Below are 21,523 nucleotides of genomic sequence, written 5' to 3' on the forward strand. Positions count from 1 at the left end.
GCGTGGCCAGTTGACAGCTCACCCACAGGGCTGAACCACTACTTTACAACTAGGTCTCTCTCCATTTCAAACAACAGCTAAGCCTATAGGTGATAACGAGGCGAAGGGGGCTTACAAATGGGACAGTTCTCTCATCGCTATGCGGCTAATGGCATTTTTGACTTCCGTAGCAGAAACAGGATTAGTCGTTCGTATTTCTTGAGATAAAATGCTTGGACAGACAGCGTGCATGCTTGTTACGAAATGTCTGCAAGGCGCGCGGAACGGATTTCTCATTTCCCACTTGCTTCGTTAAGGTCTCTGCTCATTTTGTCTTAAAAATTCCTCCCTAGAGGTACGGCGGTCGCAGATGACCAAAATCCCTCCACTATTTAATTAAGAGCATTGTCTATTTTCTATGGTACACCAAAAATTAAATCATTCCACAAATTAAATCATTCCACACCGACACTTTGCTTCTTGCTACTTAGAACAGTTATACAAAGTATTTTTAGTTTTAATGGACTTCACAGGGTATATGATTCTAATTGGTCCACAAAAAAGGTTCTGTTGTCTTGGATATTCTCTAACTCGAAAAGGAAGCTTAAACGGAGGAGGAGGACTGCATGGACATAGGACAGTATTGACCCACCAAGCAAGACACTGAAGTGCCTGTCTTTTTTTTTTTATAACCATCATTATTGAAAGTTTTGCGGCAAACCATGGCATAGCACAGTACGATGTTTGATTTACATACAGATATGGCTGAGTACCCAGCTCCCACACCAAGATTATGTAACAGCACTTCATCATATGGATATGCCATAATAGTCCCACCATTTCCCCTATTTCCAGTCATGCTTCTGCGGGCAACCACGGGCCTCAAAAAATCGGCTTCTCCTGGTGCGCGCACCAGTCTACTCCTGCACACCAGTAACAGTCAGCGGTTGTTTTTGCCTCCAGACACGGGCCACATCCCGCTCAGCAAACGAATATGCCGTCCCCAGGAAGGCACACACTGCCCTCGGTCCACCCACCTCCTCCATCAGCCCTAACAGTGCAATATGGGGTGTCAATTACAGGGGTGAATAAGACAGCAGATAGTGTGTGACCCACCTCCTCCCAAAAGAGATTCAAGACCGGACACTCCCAGGCAACATGGAAAAAAATCAGCCGCGGGGCGTGCGCAGCATGCGCACATCGCCTGCGCATCTTGGCATACATGCTGTAGGCGTCTCGGGGTAAGATATGTGTCATGTAAATAGTTTAACTGCACCATTCGCAGCAGGTTCCCTGGGCGCCATGCACGCATCCCACCAGTCATCCTCATTCAGGTCGGCAACCCAGGACGCCCATCTTTGTCTGGCCCTCCAGAGACCGACCAGAGCATGAATGACTAAAGAACGATAAATGGCTGAAGCGCCCCTCTGCCCAACCTCCCCAAGAAAATGTTCACCTCTAACGGACTATATTCCGGGAGAGCTTCGTCTGGAAGCCCCCACCAGTCAGCATGGTGTGACGTAACTGAAGATATTGAAAGAATGGCAAATTAGATAGTGAGTAGTCAGCGTTTAAGTCCTGAAATGTCACAATGGCCCATCCCCATAAAACATCTCCTAGGTACATGATCCCGATACGATCCCAAGGCAAGAAACCCTCTAATGTCGACAGCCAACCAAGCCATGTCCGGTGCCATGGGGGGGGGTCATCTCAGTCAGACCGTGATCCCAACCTGTGTGACGAAAAGCTGCCCTCCAGCAGCCAAATGAAACCATAGTGCATGGAGGCAACGGATTTGGTAGTCACGCCCCATAGAGAAGGTCGAGCACCCTGTCTAAGCTCAATGAGCAGATTTCCAGCCGATATGCTAGATCGTCCTACCCCTATGTGAACCAATCATTAATCGGCATCATGTGGGATGCAAAGTAGTACAAGTACAGAGCCGATAAGCCCAGTCCGCCATCGAAGGGAGATTTACGCAACAAATGGAATGCCACCTTGTGCCAACCCCCAGCCCATACAAAGTTAGTAATTTTAGTGCTCACTGAGTGAAATCACTTGAGGGGAATGCAATAGGGATAGTTGCCCAACAAGTACAGATAACGTAGGAGACATACCATTTTGAACTGGGCTGTGCGCCCCATGGGATTCAGTGGCAGCTTGGCCAATTGGCTAAGGTTCTGTTCAAGCCACCGGTCCAATCCCTGGAAATTAAGAGCTCAAGCCAGGTCTTGCATCGGAGACACGTGCACCCCTCAATATTTAAAAGAGTTATGTCGAATGGGAAAATTGGGGCACCAAAATCGCCCCAGGGCATTCCCCATCACCTCCACTAAGCAGAACTTGCTCTCATTGACCTGGAGCCAAAGAAATGTTAGGCAGTGGGACACCGTCTGCTGTGGATCCCTCAGGAACAGGAGCATATCGTCTGTGTATAGTGCCACGCGGTCCTCAAATCCAGTCACCCATCACTACCACGATATCTGAGCATCACAGCGTATTATCCGTGCCAGAGGCTCTATCGCCAATGCAAAAAGCAGTGGGGATAGAGAGCACCCCTGGCGGTGCCCCATTCAATGGGGAAGGTTGGGGACAAGACTCCGTTCACCCAAACCTGGGCGGTTGGGGAGTGGTAGAGGAGCCGAACCATCCGACAGAACCCCTCGCACACCCCCACCTGACGAAGAACTCCATCTATAACGGCCCATGACACGGTGTCAAATGCCTTTGTGAAATCGACTGGTAAGAGGGCCAGGGTGCCATCAAGCTCTGATGCCGAAAGTAGCGAGACGTGGACCCTCCGTATACAGTGATGCATGCTACGGCCTGGCATGAATCCGCATTGATCCGGATGTACAAGGTAAGGCAAAGTGCGGCCCAATCAACACTTTTGCATATATCTTAATGTCAGTGTTGATCAAAGAGGTAGGTCGGTAAGTGGAGCACTGGTCCCTCGGGCGGCCTTCTTTAAGCAGGATGACGATGGTGGCACAATCCAATTCTGGTGGAAAGGACCCTTGCCACAAGGCGACCATGTAGAGATTCAAGAGGTGGGGACAAAGGATCTCACAGAAGCGCTTGTAATATTCAGTAGGATACCCTTCTGGGACAGCTGTCTTCCTGGCCTGCAGCCCTGATCTTGCGACTTTCACCTCCTCAAGAGTCAAGGTTTGGTCCAACTCCTGAACCAAGGCACTGGGTATAGTCGGCAGGGGTATGGTATCCAGGCAGGGGTTTGGCAACTTCCGCCAGCAGCGGGGGGTAACTTGAGTATACCCCTTTGTAAAAATCAGCAAAAGTTTGGGAGATGGCGGGAAGCTCCTCCTGGAGACAACCCCAGAAGCCACGAGCCACCGGGTGGCCAGACAGTATAATAACTTACCAGCCCTGTCCCCAGAGGCATATAGCCTCTGGGTGGAGGCTCTCCAACACTGCTGCGCTGCCTCCAAGAAAATCTGCAGCAGTTCAGTGCGGGCAGTGGCCATGAAACGACGAGAATGCTTGGTTTCTCGGCGGCGAAGTGCCGCTTTCAAAGCACAATCTGAGTCTCAAGGTCAGTCAGGCGCGCCAAGCGCAGCACCTACACCTTCCAAACATAACCCTTAAGCCAGCCTCTTATGGATGGCTTGCTTGCCACCCATAGTGTCACTGCAGACGACACCAAGCCAACATTCAACTCAAAGAACTGGTGTAATTCCTTCTCGATAAAGGTCTCGCACCCAGGGCTCTGCAAATACCATGCATTGAATCTCCAAGTCAGTCGCAAGACATTAGTTTGGGATCCCCATGACAACAACAACTGGGCGTGATCAGAAATGCCGCGCGGAAGTATACGCGCTCGTTGTACAGAGAGGGGATCCACAGCCGGTAACTACATCAGATCTATATGGGATTCTGTGGCATACGCAGCAGACTAAGGGATGTAAGCCCTCTGGGTAGGATGACAAGAGCGTCAGACAGCACAAAGGCTCAGTGAATCAGCCCAGGAGGTCAAGCGAGCCGCACTGGAGCGCCTAGTTGGGTATGGGGCAGAGGAGGTATCCAGGATTGAGTCTGAAAGTGCATTAAACTCTCCCCGATCACCGAAAGTCCCTGTGGGAGAGTCTAAATAAAGGTTCTCAGCGACTTCATAGAAGGCTGCAGTAGAGGCGGCAGGATATAACAGGAGATAAAGTTGTAATGCAGTGCTTCCATCGGGCCTTCAATGCTCACATAGCAGCCCTGTGTATCAGTATGGTGTGCCGCAACAGCTAGAGGGAGTGATTTGTGTGGTGCAATATGGCGCCTCCTCTAGAGCTACGTGTAAAACCTGAACGATACATCCGGTCATAACCGAACCGGACTAAGAAGGGGCAGTTCGTTCCCAAGAGATGGGTTTCATGCAGGACAACAACCTCTGGCATTGGGGCTTAATGTATCTAAGAACTGCAGACTGCTTAATGCGATCAAGGAGGCAGTTCCCATTCTAGGAGAGTACTGTTAACGTGGGGACGACAATGACCCAAGCTGAGTAACCAAGCAGGAGTGGGCAGTGGTCCATGGGGCCCTGTGTGCCGCATCGATGTTCACTAGCCATTGTTATGCGCCATGTTGCCGCTGTAAACCTAGAAAAAAGAAATACAAACAAAATAAAACATTCACAAGCGTAAACTAGGCTCAAGAGCCCAAATGAAATGTCCACCCTCCAACATCCCCCCTCCCCACACTTAAACCCAGGAAGCATCTGTTGCCCTAACTAATAATCCCCAAACCACTAAATAATGGGGGAGCAGTAACCACTGTTGCCAATCGGCGCCCATAAACAGGATCCAACGCCTGACAGCTTAACATACCACAATGAAGGGAGATTTGCCCCTAGCATCTAATGAGATAACGCCTAAAAGAAATGGGGGGGTCATGCGAGCCAAGGGCCCCAACAGGAGAAGGGAAAGAACCAAGCACACCAAATCTCCACAGCACACAGTCCTAACCCACTACCCCCACCAGAAACAGCACTGAAGTCTGAACAGAAGTCTTAACGGACGTCTGAACGGAAGCGTTCGGTTCAGGGCGGACCGGAGAGCTGAGATGACGAGTTCAGGTCCACCCCCGCAGGGCGGAAGACCAGGGGAGTATTTGAGAGGTTCTGGTCATTCCTCGATAAAGCCGGATCCATGACAGGGGGCTCTTCATCAACCCCAATATCAATCTGAGGCCGCTGATAGCGGGAGCGCCCCTCCTGCTGCCGGCAGGAAAGAGTACCAGCGCGCTACTTTGTAGGTTCCAGGCGGGTGCGCTAGGGTGGAGGCCCCCACAGCAACCATCCCTCGGTGGCCCACTCCCAAGCCAGGTCCGGTGTGTCGAAGATAAAAGTACGGTACTGAAGAAAGACCTTGAGGAGGGCAGTGAATAGCAGCATATAGTGTAGGTCTAAAGCTCAAAGCTTCTGCTTGACTTCAGTGAAGGAGTGTCGCTGTTGCTGCACCGCCTTTGTGTAATCCGGGTATAGAAGAATCCGTGCATTGTCAAACCATAGGTCAGGGTGGTTACGGGCCTCTTGTAGTATCCTGTCACAGTCTTTGAAATTCATCAGTCACAGGATCACCGGCCACGGAGAAGCCCCAGGCGGGGGCATTGGCACCAAGGAGCAATGGGCCTGTTTGATGACAAAAAAGCTGGATAGCTTGTTCTCAGGCATCTATGCTCTAAACCAGTCCTCAAGTACTTTGGCTAGACCCCTTTGTTCCACCGAATCTGGCAGGCCAATGAGTCGAAGGTTCTTACGCCGAGTTCTATTTTCAGCATCTTCTGCCCATTCCATCGGGGAGGACACCAAGGCGAACAATCTGGACATCTGGCTTTTGAGAGAAAATTTCATCCTCTGTTGTGGAGTCCCATTGCTCGACCTCGGGGGTTCTAACTACCACGTTGCACAGATCTTGGTGCATCAAGGAGAGGTCGACTCGCAGGCCATCCACTTTAGATTCTATGGCATCTCGAGAGTCCTGTATGGCCTTGAGAATTACAGCCAAATCCGCTGCCCCTTGCCGCCCTGAGTCATGTATCTGAACAGCCAAACTCTTATCCTGCTCGTTGGTGGTGGTCGATGGGACCGTGTACAGGTCCATCTTCATTTGGGAGAGGGTGGGGACTTGTGATGAGACCTTCCGCCTTCCCATTCCCCACAGCCAGGGGCCCATGGCGCAGGCCAGGAGCAGGCAAGAGCAGTATCTGCGACTGGGTACAGGCCGGTCAGAAGGTACAGCAAGGGTCAGTGACTATGCGGCCTTCAGGCAGCGGGGCTCCAAAAGGCAAGCAGCAGATGAGGGAAGCACGGGAGGATGGCGAGGCTCAGGAGGGGTGGGGAAATACCATCCGTGGATAATCACGGTGTTCTGCCAAACACCTGCACACAGCAGCAGTCTATGCTTCAACTTGGAAGTTCGCCTCCACACTCCCTTAGCTGTCCCGAGTCGCTGGCAGTCCTCACCCCAGGAGCATCACCCAAGCCACAGGCAAAGAGGCACTAGTCCACATCACCGCCGTAGCCACTGGGGGCCCCCCAAGTTATCCAATCATGCACGGCCCCAATAGGCTCGTTCAGGATTCAGGCTCCCCCCGCCCCGCCAAAGGACCAGCCAGAGCCGAGTGCCCCCACAAAATTGGCAGCCACCAACGCCACTGTTGTTCATGGAGGCCTGCAGGATCGGCCCTCCACTGGAGAGGGCCAAATCAGGTCCAGCAGCCGAGCACGTGCCACACAGTCCTTCGCACCATTGAATTCCCCCCTGACCCCCCCCCCCCTCCCCGGGCCCAACAATCACACGCGGGGCCCAGCCAAGGTCAGAGGGGGGAGGAAGAAGAGGGGGGAGAAGGAAGAAAGATCGCAGGCAACGTTCAGAAAGGGCAGCCCTCACCATCAATCCATAGCGTTCCCGGGTTGCCCCCGATGGCTTCAGCACACAGGCAGCAACACCGCCGATTCCGCAGCCTTCGTCACTCCACAACTGTCCACTGGCCAATAACAAAGCCAAGAGAGGGCTGAGGGGAACCGCCGGAGCCCCGCAAAGAACTCCGGTGCCCCAAGGCTCAGAAGGGATGCCGCTGTCAGGCTGGATGGCTAAGGATCCCTTGCTGGGGATCCCTTGCTGGCATCGGGACCTCCACTAGAGCACAGCCGCCATCTTGGCTGCCCAGGCCAAGCCCCAGGTCAGCTTCTTCTAAGGCAGATCTGCACTAATGTGGTCAGGAAAATAAAATCACTCACAGTGGAAGACAGCCAGTAGTTCAAATGGGCTACCTCAGTGCCTCACGTAGTTTGCTGAGAAGCAAACTGAGTTACAGCTGAACATAACCAGTGGATGAAAAGTGCAGACTTAAAATAGCTATAACTGCTGAATTTCAGTGGTTTAGTTTGTTTCAAATAGTATGTTTTAAGTGATATTTTCACCTAACTATAGCACCCCTTTAACTAGGGGTGGGTGTAGCTTGCAGAGTTGCATTAAGTGGAATTCTGCAGAGTTGCATAAAAACTCTGTGGAATTACGGAGTCCACTTCACCCTAATGACTAGCTTCTCTAGGCCCCCTGGAAGGCTTACACTGGGACTCGAAGTGCCAAACGCGAAGAGAACATGGTGCGCTGGCGGTCAGCCGGTTTGTCTTGAATAGAGGTCCCCGCCTCTCGGGCAGCACAAACGGCCGTGGCTCCTCTCTGCAGACAGTGAGGTCGCCCTGAAGAGTGGATCCATCAAGCTGGGTCCAGATTCAATCAACCCTGGACAGGAAGAACCCGCTGCGTTTTGTGAGCCCAGAGCCAGTGTTGCGCAGGGCGGGAGCCGGGAATGCACTGCTCCAGGATGTGCGTCTGGGAGAAGGATGAGGACAGGTCTGTGTCGTGTAATTTTGTATTGTGTTGTATTGCTGCGGCATAGAAGAAGAGCGGTGCATCTGTTGCTTCCTGCTATTTCTATTGTCCATTTGCATATACCTCTGTAAGCCTCCTTGCACCTGCGTGAGATGTGAGCAGCCTCAGGTGTGAGTGACGGCGGAGTAGGGGGGTGGGCCTTTGCCTGGCGTAGACGGTACACATGACAAAAGATGTGGGACTAAACCTGACCCTGTGACGTCTTCCTTTGTGCCTGTGCATCGACTTCATCAAATTAAATAAATGTATGTGCTGTACAACAGGGGACTAGTTTTAACTCTTTATTCTTTGTTTCAGTTGATACTTTGATGTTTTAAAACGAGGTACCTTGTGTAAAGTGAAAAATTTAAACTTTGTAGCATACCTGTCTGTACATCGACATTTCTGTTTTAATGAGGGTTTTTAGTGCTAGCGCAAGGTAGAGTGTTTAGGCAATAGTTCAAAATGTGAAAATCAATACATAAAATATTCTTTGTATCTCCAGTCTTCCCCATGAAGCAGACTTGCATTGTGGCTGGTGGAATGGGGTTAAATCAATAACCACATCAACATGGCCACCACTAAAAACGGAGTTGTCTTGTATCCCTATCCATGGCTGGATGAGTTGCAGTGTTGTCGGGATTAGGGGTGGGCCGGTGCCAGTAAACTCTGCTACACTATGCGGGAGGTGGAGTTTTTTCCCGAACTCCGTGATTCAAGCGGAACGCAGAGTAAAAAAAACTTTGCACGCTCCACCAGCGGAGAGGAGTTCACTGCCCACCCCTACCTTTAACCTTTGTTTTTTTCAGTGAATTTTTTTTATTTCTATGTAAAGCTAGATATTCTTACAATTCCTAACTAGAACGTCATTTTAATCTTTGATTTTTTAAGTGAATTTCTAGTTGGTTTTTTTTTCAAACATAAAGTAAGATGTCCATCGCAATGCACGGTGGGGGGGGGGGCCTGGCCTGCATTGTCCATTGAGCTGCTCCCGGCCAAGCTTGCTGCCCCTGACCCCTCCTCCTTGCCCTCCATTTTTAAAGTCAATTTCCCAGCCCTCTCATTCTAGCTATGTGTGGCCTTTGTTCTGCCACTGCCCTTTCCGTCTGCCCGGAACGGTTAGCTTGCCGCCCCTAACCACCTCTATCATGCCCTCTTTTGTCCGAGTCCATACACTTGCCTCCCTCCTGCACTGCATGGCCCGATGTGCTGCCACTGACTTCCAGTTAGCTTGCTGTCCCTGCCCTCTCCTCCTGCCCTCCATTGCCTGAATGTAGGTCCCTGTCACTGCCTACCTGCTTAGCCTCCATACTTAGCTTGCTGCCTCTACCCTGCTTCTCTCTGCCCACCATGACTGTGTGCATGCCCCTGTTCCTTCTATTTTGCCATCCATGTTCCACGGAGCTGCCACTGCCCCTCCTGTCAAGTCTGAGTGTTCTTCTGAGCTGCCACTGCCTCTTCCGCCTGCTGAGCATGGTCAAATGGCTGACACCAGTTCCTGTTCCCTCCCCCTTCCTTCTATTGTCGGAGTTCCATGCCTTAATACCCTCTCTACTTCCCTCCATGGTCCATATTGCTGCTACTCCCTTTCTGCCCTCCATGATCTGAGTGTTGCATCCTTGATGTCTGTTGTGAAACCCATGCCCCATTCCCTTGCCCTCTGTTGTATGTGTCCAGCTCCTACCCCTCCCTTCTGCCCTCCATGATACTTTGTCCATGGTCCTGTCCCCGCCGTACCATAGTCCATTGTGCTGCCACTAACCCTCCCGCCTACCATGCATGGTCTTTTGTGCTGCCATGCCCCTCCCACCTGCCCAGTATGGCCAAATTGCTGCCTCTGACCCGTTCCCACCTTCCCTTCATTGTCCATGTGTATACCCTTATAGTCTCCCTGTTGCCCTACTTGGTGTGTTGTGCTTCCACTGCCCATCACTCCTGCCTTGCCTAGTCAGTTTGCTGCTTCTGTCCTGCCCCCTTGCCCCCAACCCTCCATTCTCCTTGTGATGGCCCCTCTCCCCTCCTTCCGATCTTCCATGGTCCATTGGCATGCCCCAGCCACTCCCTTCGTGGTCCGTTGTGCAGCAACTGCCCCGCCTGTGTACCCTGTATTGTTAGCTTGCTGCCCTTACATTTCCCCCCTGTCCTTTGTTGTCTGTGTGCATGGCCCAGTCCCCTCCCTATTGCTTTCAATGGGCTGTTGTGCTGCACTGCCTTCCACTTGCCCTGTGTGGTGTATTGTGGTGCTGCAACCCCTGGCATCTACTCTGTAAGGTCAGTTTAGTGCCCCTGCCACCTCTCTCCTGCCGTCTATTGTGCGAGCTAATGTCCCTACCCCATGCCTTTTGCCATCCTTGGTCCATTGTACCATACATTTTGAACTTGGCAAGAGGGATAATTTTTTAATTAATCGGGGGGATTTCTTGTCCCCATTGACTTACATTGAAAGTGAGGTGATTGTAGGCTGGAGTCAGCTAACATAAAGCCCTTTTGGGTTTAAATAAAATTGTTAGTCTCCTGCCTGTATGGTTGTACTGCCAACGCCTCTCCCTCCTACCCTCAACTGTCTGTTGTGTTGTCTCAGCCATGGTTGGTTTGCTGCCCCTGCCCCAATTTCCCCCGCGCCTCCGTGGTCTGTTGTACTGCCACTGCCCCTTCCGCCTGCACAGCGTGGTCAACTTGCTGCCCCCTCCTTCCTGCCCTCATTTGTCCCAGTCCATGCACCTGACTGCTGCCTCCCCACAGTGTTCTGATGAACAACTAAATTGCATTCTATATTTACTACGAAAGTGTGCCATGCCTGAAGCCATCTTGATGCAATCAAAACTGTAATAGCTAAAGCATTTCCTTTAGAAATTATAAAAATGAGGGGGGCTTTTTTCCCAAATAGAAATTATGGTTAGTGCTCTAAAAAAATAAATGAGGACACATTTGAGTTCTCTAATAGCGTCAAAGCGCTTTTAAATTATTTGCCATAATTATGCTTTTTTATCCAGTTTATCACTTGGCTATTTGTTGCACTTAGAGGAGAGGATGTGGCGTTACAGCCAGAGCTGCGACCTTTGCAACTGGGGAACCACGTTTAAGTTTTGGTGTCGGTTCAACATCCTGTGATTCTTGGTAAATCACTTAATCTCTCCATGTCTAAAACCAAAATGAATGTGTCCTTGTGTAATGTAACTGATGCTCATGTGAAGAACTCCAGTATCTTCAGGTCAAATCTGTGCTACATAGACTGCAAAAAAATAGGCATTTTGCACACTTCTGTCATTGAGCTATACTTGGGTGATATGTGTGCAACATTTGGGCTCTTTTGTCTCTGGTGGCCATCTTGGGAAACATTTATGTAAGGAAGGTCCTCAATTTCCTCTTTTACTACAGTATCATCAGTAGCAAATGGTTTCAGTTTTTCACTTCAATTTCATCAAGATGAGATTCAGATGTGTTACACTCTTGGGATAAATTCCGACTGTTAGCACTCTAGTTGCTCATTAAAACACTGTGGTAAAGCTGCTGATCACCAGGGAGTTAACTGGCGGTCTGCTGCCGGTGTTGAAAGTGCATGTTTCAGTCTGCATGTCAGAATGTTTTTTAATGACATAGGAAGATATTCGAATAACTCATTTAAAATGGGTCTTAACTCTGCTCTCTACAGCACTAAACATCATTTTTATGATAAAATGAACCTCATTTTGTTCCTTTCTAAATTAAATGTTTTAGGTTTTACCGGTTTAATTCAATCAAGATGGCTTCAGCTGTGCCACGCGTTTGTCATACATAAGACGGTTAGTGCTCTAGTTGTTCTTTCGAACACTCTGAGAGGCTGCAGTAGAACATAGGGGAATCAACCAGCAGGCTGCTCCTGATGTAAGTACATGTTTTACTGAGAATGTCAGACTTTATTCTCACATGGCTAAGGAAAATATTGTGAATTTACAGAACATATGCTCTCATTTTAACTTCTGGAGCACCTGCCCTAACCTCTATGAGAAAATCATGAGAGAAAATTGTTGTCTCTCAAACATAATTCATGAACACCCAGAAGAGGGTCAGCAGTTTTTACAGGGTGAAATCACCTTAGAACACACCACGATTCCTAAAATGAACACGGTACCACTATCAAATGATTTATATTGTAACTAAAATGTGTTATCATCCTTTATACATGCTCCTTTTTTGTGACCCTCAAAAGCTGCCAGTCACTACGATGCATTTGAATGGGGACCATGACCCAGAGTCCTGTAACAGTTTCCATCACATGCTGTACCCAGGTAATAAAGGGGGCGTGACCCCCACATGCCCTTTGGGGTCTTGATGTGCTCAACTTGCCCCTTACACATTTTAGTTTATTTCATTTTCAGGATACATGAACCAAGTCACTGAGTTTTATAATGCCTATCAAAACATATTGTTCAGATTATCATCAACCAATCAGAACTGACTTGTACCCTTTACATTGGCCAATCCGAGCATATCTAGACACCAACTGTCCAGATATCTATAAGGTTGTAACCTTAATTTCTCAAAAACAACTGAATGGGTTTACTTCAAATCACAAAAAGCACGCTTTCTCGACCAAGACCTAGTTTCCTGGCAAATTTGGTGGTATTCCGCTTAGCAGTTTTTGTGGTAGTGTTTCTTAGAAAACTCTGTGGAAAATGCCTGGGGATTTTGCGTTTGGGACCCTCCCCTTTTTCTCAGCCCGTTTGGAAGATCATTCCCAAAATTTCCATGCACAATCTAGGTAAAAGAGAACACTTTTTTGGGAATGTTTTGTGAAGATTCCTCATACGGCACCAACGTTATTAGCAAAACAAAAAAGATATTTCCAATAGAAACGCTGACCTAACTATAACTACAAAGTGACGATCGCCACTGTGTAATATATGTGTAAATATATATGGGAAAAATTATTGCCTGCCGCACTTTACAAGGTTATTACAAATCACAGAGAAGTTCCATAACCATATTGAGGAACGAGGCGGAAGGTCGAGCTCCTTTAAGGTTATGGAACTCCGAGGTGAGTTGAAATATTCTTATCATGTAGGGGGGTACTTTATCCCATATAATACATGGTCACACCATCACCTTTCCCACAAACCACTTAAAGCCTTGGTGAGTAGCTCTTTCAGAAAGAGAGAGCATGTTTGCAAACATAAAGTATAAAATTAAAACCTATAGTGCAAAATTAAACACACCAAAAACCGGTTAGATATTCATTGCAAAAAGATATTAGAAACAGTTCAATACAAGTCAGTTTTTTTTTTTTTAAATACTGCAATAACTTTTCTATAATTATGTAAGGAATGCAAAAAATAATCATGTTCTTTCTGCTGGTCACTGCAAGGTACAAATATAGAGCAGAAGAAAGAAAAGCAACGTTGCATTGCAATATCAGAACTCGACTGCAATAACTTATTACAGTCGAGTTCTGGCGTCTTTTCTTTATAATCGGCGACTAAGTGCATCAATAGGTGCGGATTATAAAGAAATTAGAGATGTGCATTTATACAGGAATTGCAGAATCCCATTATATATATCTCCAAAACGACCGCCTCCCTCAACGATCCAGACGTACTTTCCCCACAATAGTTGCACAGGAGACACCGGTGAGTCCATTTTCGTGATGTATGTTTTTTTATTTTTACTTTATCATGCTGCAACAAGGGATGCCTACGCATTTCGGCTTACGCCTTCAACTGGACGATAGTTTGTTGGTCCTTACTGTAACTACCTACTGGCTAAGTGTTTCTTGTTTTGTTAATAAGTTTGGCACGGTTTGACGAATCTTCACAAACTTTTCACAAAAAGTGCAAAAGAACATAAGGGGTCAGGTTAGGGGTATCCTGACCTCGAACGACACACGAGGGGTCTCTGAGGGACACCTTATGGGTAAATAAAATTCCCAATTTTGGGGGTTGGGGTCAGAACCATGGCCCCCCCAGTGTAAATCTGCGATGGAGCCGCAGAACCGAAACCCAAAGGAAAACTATTACACAACCTCACACCAAACCCCCGCCATGCACAGCCAAGCCATGCATGGCGGTGGTTGCATTAACGCATGGTAATTATATATTACTTTAAGGTTTTTTTAAAACATAGAAAGTCACTGAAAAAAACAAAGGATACAGGGATGTTATAATCAGGTTGAAGTTTTACCCACACAAAACCATAGAAATTCAGAAGTTATAGTTATACTTAACTGAAGAAACTATAACTTGTGCCGTCAAGTAATTTTAGGTCACGAGTTATAGTTTCTTAACAGAACTATAACTGCTGAATTTCTATTGTTTTATGTGGGTAAAACGGTGTGTGTGTGTGTGTGTAAGTGTAAGTGTGTGTGTGTGTGTGTGTCCCACATGCATTTTTATAGGTCATTTAGCCAAACAGTACTTAAGTCTTGTCAGAGACATACTTTAGCTGTCTGGAAGACTGCATGCTGTCCAATCTTCAAAAGTGTACACTAACAAGAAGTACAAAGATAGAAAGTAGGCTTTACGTCAGTCAGCCTACTTGAGCAGTTGGCTTTAATGTGTTTTACATGGTTTGACATTGTTAAAATGGGCTGTCTATCAATGCTTTGGCATTTTGTGGATGGTTACATAACTTATTTTAGCCTGTGTTATTATATTATTCATCCTGTATAACCAGGCTTTTCAAGCTCCTCTTTTTGAAGGATACAAAACTATAATCAAGTCGACAATTCAATTTGGGGAAATAATACAAAATGAGAACACAATTGTTATCTTAAACATGAATATAATTGATAACTTGCGTTTTTTTAGTGAAGGCATTGACTATAATGCACCAGTTGAGTCAGTGTCACCGATGTATTCACTTTGGATGGCCATGTTTGTTACCAAAATCAATGTTCTAGGACACCAAGGGACACATGCACAAAAGGATTTTGCAATCGCAATCCACATAATCACTGGGTCTACAAACACAAAATGCCCTTTTCTAATAAGCAAAACCCATTTTATGAAACTGAAAAATTTTCAAACTCATTTAATGGGTTTTGCGATCCATAGGTAATCACAATTTGAAAAGGGTGTAAAAGGGGCACTTCTTCAAATTGCAAATTGGTATGCAATGTATAAATGGTCTGTAAATGCAAATCTGGTGGCAAACCATTAAACAGTTACCTACACCTTAAAAGAAGTGGTAACTGATGTGCAAAAGGGAAGGGGTCCTGTAGGATCCCTCCCCCTTTGAGGATTGCATTGGCAGCCCCGGGGTGGGGGGGGGGGTGTAGGCGGTTGGTCCAGTGCACCAGTGTGTGCTCCCACTGATGTTTTCCTAAATAGAATTTTTTTTTTTAAGCAGCACAAGTCCCTTAAGGAGCTGGGTCTGCTTTGATAAAAAAAAAAAACGTTTGGGAATGCAAACACATGGTAGTCTGCTGTCCTTTGTAGGCCACCGTCCCTATGTTGGTAGCCAATCACAATGGGACGTACATTGCAAATGGTGATTTAGCGGCAACTGTAACCCAAACATTACTTCAAAGATTGTTATGGCTGCCTATGCAGTCAAAATTACTTTTTAGACTCTGACAATTGTCCTAATTAGGAGCCTAATAGCAAATACCGGAAAATTGTATTCAAAATTTAGAATGCAGTCACAAATGTCTGCACTCGTGATAAACACAGTTTTGGTCTACTTCGAACTACCAGAGCTGGGACCTTGACTTTATGCGTGTGTAAAGAAATGCCTCTTCAACCCCAAAGTTTTGGAATTACGCTGCTGGTTTATCGACTCTGAGAATGCTGAGGCCTCCTGACCAGACCTCGATGCCGGTGTTCTAAACCTTTAAACGCATATGTTGAATTGACATACCCAACTGGCATAAGTTAGCTTACTTATTTAACTTACTTATAAGTCCCTAGTATCATGTAATCATGGCCTATAAGTTAAAGTGTCCACTCAGGGCTGCAGCAGTGATTGCACCTCCCTAGGTGTGACAAGTTACAAAATGCTCCCAGTCCACCACTGCAGCATTTAAACCAATGGCAAAGCCCTCACGTCTGTGTATGTATGTATATATATATATATATATATATATATATATATATATATATATATATATATATATATATATATATATATATATATATATATATATATATATATATATATATATATATATATATATATATATAAAAGTCACCCCTAAGGAAGTCACCCCTAAGGAATGCTTATCGAACCATCACGGAGAGAGCTGTATATTTTAAGAGGGACATTACTTTCACAGGGCCTATATGCAACGCAAACACTCTGAAGCTGATAGAGCCGGGTCACTGCTTGCCCGTCTAATACGAGACAAGCCTGACCCACCACCTATAACGCAGATACGCACACCAGATGGGAGTATAGCCCATACACAACAAGAGATTAATGAAGCCTTTTATACACATCTCAGCACTCTCTATACTGAACCCAAACTAAATAAGTCCCCTTCCATCGTGGCCTTTTTGCAAGATCTCACAATTCCGGTACTCTCAGCTGCAGTACAAAAGAAAATTGGTGGCCCTATCACACAGCAGGAAATCCGTACCGCAATTAAGGGTCTGAATTGTAATAAGGCACCTGGGCTCGGCGGGCTACCGATCGCATTTTACCATACGTATGCAGATGTCCTGGTCCACACACTAGAGGCCGTATATAAGACTGCTCTGGAGGCAGGCCATTTACCACAATCCACCATGGAAGCATTGGTCACCTCGTTGCCAAAACCGGGACGAGATAGCCTTGACTTGTCCAATTATAGGCCCCTCTCACTGTTGATGACCGAGTATAAAATCCTGAGTAAAGCTCTAGCTAATCGTATACAACCCTACCTCACGACTCTCATACATAGCGACCAATGCGGGTTTCTACCGAACCGCAGCACGTCCCTCAACACGAGACGATTACACTACGTCATGAAGGCCACCCCGGGCACTTATCAGACCGCGGGGTGTTTGACATTGGATCTCAGACAGGCCTTTGATTCCTTATCCTGGGATTATATGTTTTCGGCACTCCAACGATTCGGGCTTCCAGACGCGTATCTTCAAAGGGTACGCCTACTGTACACCTCCCCCACTGCCCGAGCCCGCACGGGCCGCTACATTTCCCGACAGTACACCATTCATAGGGGAACCCGACAGGGATGTCCGTTGTCTCCCCTATTATTCGTACTCGCTCTGGAGCCTCTGGCGGTGGCAGACCGCCTGGGCATCCCCATTGAGGGCACGACCCACCTCGTTTCGATTTATGTGGATGACATCCTATTATATCTACGTGATTTGACTGCAGATAATGAGCCCCTTCCTGCTATTCTTTCCACCTTTAAACAGGTGTCGGGCCTTGCTATAAACCCGAGGAAATCCCTGGCTTATTTTTTTCGAGACACACCATACCCAGGCGATTTACGATTTGGCACGTACTTTCTGCCGGTAGCCCCTTCCACGTTCAAATATTTAGGCATTCAAATATATAGAACACAGCTGGATCAACTAGATGGCAATCTGGGAAAGGCCATAACGGCCCTTAGGGCTAGTGTGGCTTTCTGGATCTCCCTGCCTCTATCGGTGATGGGGCGTATCGCTATCTCCAAAATGATGATGCTCCCTCGCCTATTGTACTACTTTGTGAACATACCTATTGTAGTCCCACATTCTATCTTTAAAACCCTGAATACTATATTAGTTGAACTCATATGGGGGGGGCGGGCCGACGAAGAGTGAGCTTGCAGAAACTCCAACTGGAGTCTGATGGCAGAGGCCTGGTAGTCCCGACCTCAGGGCATACTATTACGCTAGTCAGCTTCAATGGCTCTCCTTTTGGACGGCGGGGAGGAATTGACAAGAACTCGGTTACACACCCAGGGATCTAGAGTGAGGTGCACTACACTCCCTACTTCTGCCTCACATCAAAATCCATACAGACAGCCCTCCTCTGCTACGGACGGCAATGCAATGTTGGAGGAAGGCGTTATCATATACCTCTAAAGTGACCCCATACTCGGCAAACATCCCACTGCTGGGTATCCCCACACCGCAGGGCAGGATTACAAAGACCAGGATCAGTGCCTGTACAGAGGTGGGAGTGGAGGATGTTGGAGCTTTCTTTGGGGAGGGAAATCTACTCGATCATGACGCCTTCGTACAAGCGACAGGGGCACCTCCACGCTTATATCTATTGTATGCTACGGTCTCCCATTATATCAAGACTACATGGGCCCCACAACGTAGAGAACCTCCGCAACATAACTTGGTTCATCTTCTATATTATATGGGGATCGGGGGACACCTAGTTAGATGGATATATAAGGGTATACGTGCACATGCAGCAATTCCACTTACGTCCCTCAGAACAAAATGGCCTGAGGATGCTAACATTGAACTCACGGATAAGGCTTGGAAGTGCATCCTTCAACACCCTAAAAGAGTCTCCCGTAATGTCAGATTAAAATGTATACAGACCATGGTTCTCCATAGGTTGTACCTAACCCCACAGAGGATCCATCGCATGTTCCCTGAGGCACACCACCACTGCCCTCGATGCGGGGGTGACGAAGCAGACTTCCTCCATATGCTTTGGTCATGCCCCTGTCTCCAGGACTACTGGAGAGGTGTTCGGCAATCTCTAGGCGAGGTCACACACTTATCTGTCTCAGATTGCGCCCTGGAATGTCTCTTAGGCCTTCGGAGACATACAGGCCCGCAGAAGGTACAACTGAAATTCCTAGACTTGGCCCTCATACTGGCGATACGGGCCATTACCATGAGGTGGAAGTCTCCCAGATGCCTGACATTATCCAGCTGGCAGGCAGACATAATACAGTGGGGGAAGGCCGAGAGCATAGCCCTACGGAGGGAGGAAGATCAAGGGCTACGGAAACCTCCCATCTCCATGACATGGGACATTATGTTACACAACCTTGAACTACTAGATTTAATACCACCACCGTGCCTCCCTCCACCATGAGTCAAGGTGCGGTTCTGTGATCGCATGCCTTAATTATCCCACAATTTGAGGTACTTACAACTCTATACGGGTGGGGTAGGTCCCCTGGAGAAACCCTATTAGTTCCCTTAGGCTAACAGCTTCATTAGCGTAGTCAGACCAGGAGTACGGGGTGGGCGGGTTAGGGAGGGTGGGGAAATAGTTAGGTTTGTTTGGTTAATTGGAAATATGTATGTGCTACAAGTTCACGATATTTAGATAACTTTATTTCATGATTAGCAAATATTAGACATGCGGCGAGAGTACATGGATCTCGTTTCCGGTCATGTTGTTTGAATACTGGTCGGTGGATTCCCACAATTGTATTGTTGAAACTATACAAAAAACAAATTACCTTATGTAATAATTTTTTGTATTGATAATGATATCACGGTCCTCAATAAAGTATGTTTAAAAAAAAAAAAAGAGGGACATTACTTTAATATGTCCTAACAGTAAAACTCCCTACGTGTTGTTTTACTGTGCAAAAGCTAGTAGACCCATTGATAGTAAAGAGCAACAGGCTGACCTCTCAGCCCTGCTAAATTTTGAATGGGACTACTAAAATGGGTACTTCAAAGTTTTAAATTAATCGAGGCATTAAACCAGACTAGATGCCCAAGTTGAATTAAATGACACGTTTAAGGAAAATGCACTCTTTGAAAGTTGCCACCCCATTGTCCAGTTTATCCGGTAGCCAATCACAACTGCCGGCCACCCTATTGCCTTCAGCTCTCCGGGGGAGAAGTGTGAGCACCTCCCAGGATCAGGAACAGTAGAGGTTTGCCACAGAGGGAAGTGTCACCTCCTCCTTGCAGGAACCCACACAGGGTGCTGGCCCAAAAGGAGAGCTTCTAAAGAGAAGCCACCTTTGGTGGGCAAAAGGAGATCACACTCGAGGAGAGCTGCCCCTTTGTTCAGATATACAGGCTGGTGGTGGGAACAGAGAGGGGAAACCAGTTACCACACTGTTTTTTCCAGGGGCGTGGAGCACACAGGTAGACACCTCTAAGGCGGGCAACCAAGCTGGTAACAGCAAAGTGAAGGGCTCAGACATCTTGAGAATGGGCAGAAAAGTGCACTCTGGGATTGCTATATGCCACACATAGCGGGACATTATTATAAGGCAGGAGAGACTATGATAATCCATTGGCTAGTGATCATAACCCCCAACCCCCGCCTGGCACTTTCTGTGCTTAAATCTGGCACCCTTAACCGCCAATCACATCTGGACTGGAGAAAGAACTGAAGGAGGACTGCCCTGCTGACACCTGGAGCTGGCAAGAGAGGCTGCGCCAACCGCTGGACTGCACCTGCTTCTCCTTGGGCTACTGAAGAGAGGACTATGCTTGTGGTGCCTGGCTCTGGAAAAAGTCACTCCAGAGCCCCAGCCCTAAAAGATGAGCTCCAAGTGTCAGTAGGCTGACACCCTGTTCTAGCACCGGGAACATAAAAGCTAAAGTAGCCAGTCCTGGCTAGTCAGTAGCCACCTGCAAGAAATCACCGCTGACAGCCGACCTTCAGCCAAGAAGACCTCCCCTTGACATTCAAATGTTGCACCCATGTCTTCCGGACCCAGGAGAGTAATCTGAGTGCAGACTGGTCACCAAAGACGAACACTAACCATCACTAAAGGAAACCACTGGACCTGCTGGGACCGAAGATAGGAAGCCCAGTCGCTACTGGATATTTACTGGCTCAAAGAGGACTTTGAGGGACCCTGACTCATGTGGCTAAAGTTGCCCCACCTAACTCGAAGACCACGAAATAACCCCAAGAAGAGCAGCGTTGACTGCACATCAAACAGAGAATCTTTCAACATCCTGTATCCTCAGCATCAGGACCATTCCATTGAAGTTTATGGCAGTTTTAATGTAAAGTGTGGAACTGGACTTGAGACTGCTTTGGTGACCAGGTAACAGTCCAAATATTCCTTATTGGCCTCTATGACCTTTTCCCTGTCAGAATTGGTCGCCCAGTCCAGGCCACAGTAGCTAAAGACAACTCTTCCAAACTTTTACAGTTACCAACGCTTGTTTGCGTTTTGGACTAAAAAGCTGATATTTACATTTTGCATAAAAATCTGTATTGCAGGAACCCACCATCGATTTTACTCATCTTGGCTTCTAAAAGTTCATAAAAATATCATCTATTTTTATAAATTGGTTTCAGATTTCTTTTTTGTTGTGTGACATTCTTATTCTGTTTTGTGATGCTTCTAAATACGTTACACTGTTTCCTTTGTTTAAGTCTTGCTTCTCAAAGCCCAGCTACCCAGAGTTGAGAAAAACATTTTACAAACACGCCTGACTGGACCCAAGACAGTTTTGGGAGTGTATTAACCGGTGAGGTCTCACAACCACACCATATAATACACCGCAATCCTCACAGCATGCAAGTTTTTGAATGCACTGTTCCTGTTTATTCTGAAGAGCAACAACCATAAGAAATTCAGGAAGTTAGGTAAACATTCATGTTCTGGTTGGTCTGTCTTCTAATCAGCTTAGGGCCATCACTTCGACGACTGAGTTTGGGTTTGTTTAGCACAGAGTGCCGAATGACCCTGATCAAGCTCCTCAAAGTATTCACTCAGTACCACAATTTGTTTTTACGGGGGCTAATGTTTCTGAAATGTAATCTCCAGGAGACACTAAGGTACCCTGGGAACAACTGTA

The 21,523-nt window shown here is 47.2% G+C and overlaps 1 protein-coding gene across 2 annotated transcripts in view; it reads right to left on the minus strand.

Annotated features, from left to right (window-relative positions):
- VEGFB (vascular endothelial growth factor B) overlaps positions 1-21,523 on the minus strand; it is a 252,049-nt gene that overhangs the window by 187,823 nt on the left and 42,703 nt on the right. The gene's annotated exons all lie outside the window — the stretch shown is intronic.

Source organism: Triturus cristatus, chromosome 9 (assembly GCF_964204655.1).
Source record: "Triturus cristatus chromosome 9, aTriCri1.1, whole genome shotgun sequence".
Classification (NCBI taxonomy): Eukaryota; Metazoa; Chordata; class Amphibia; order Caudata; family Salamandridae; genus Triturus; species Triturus cristatus.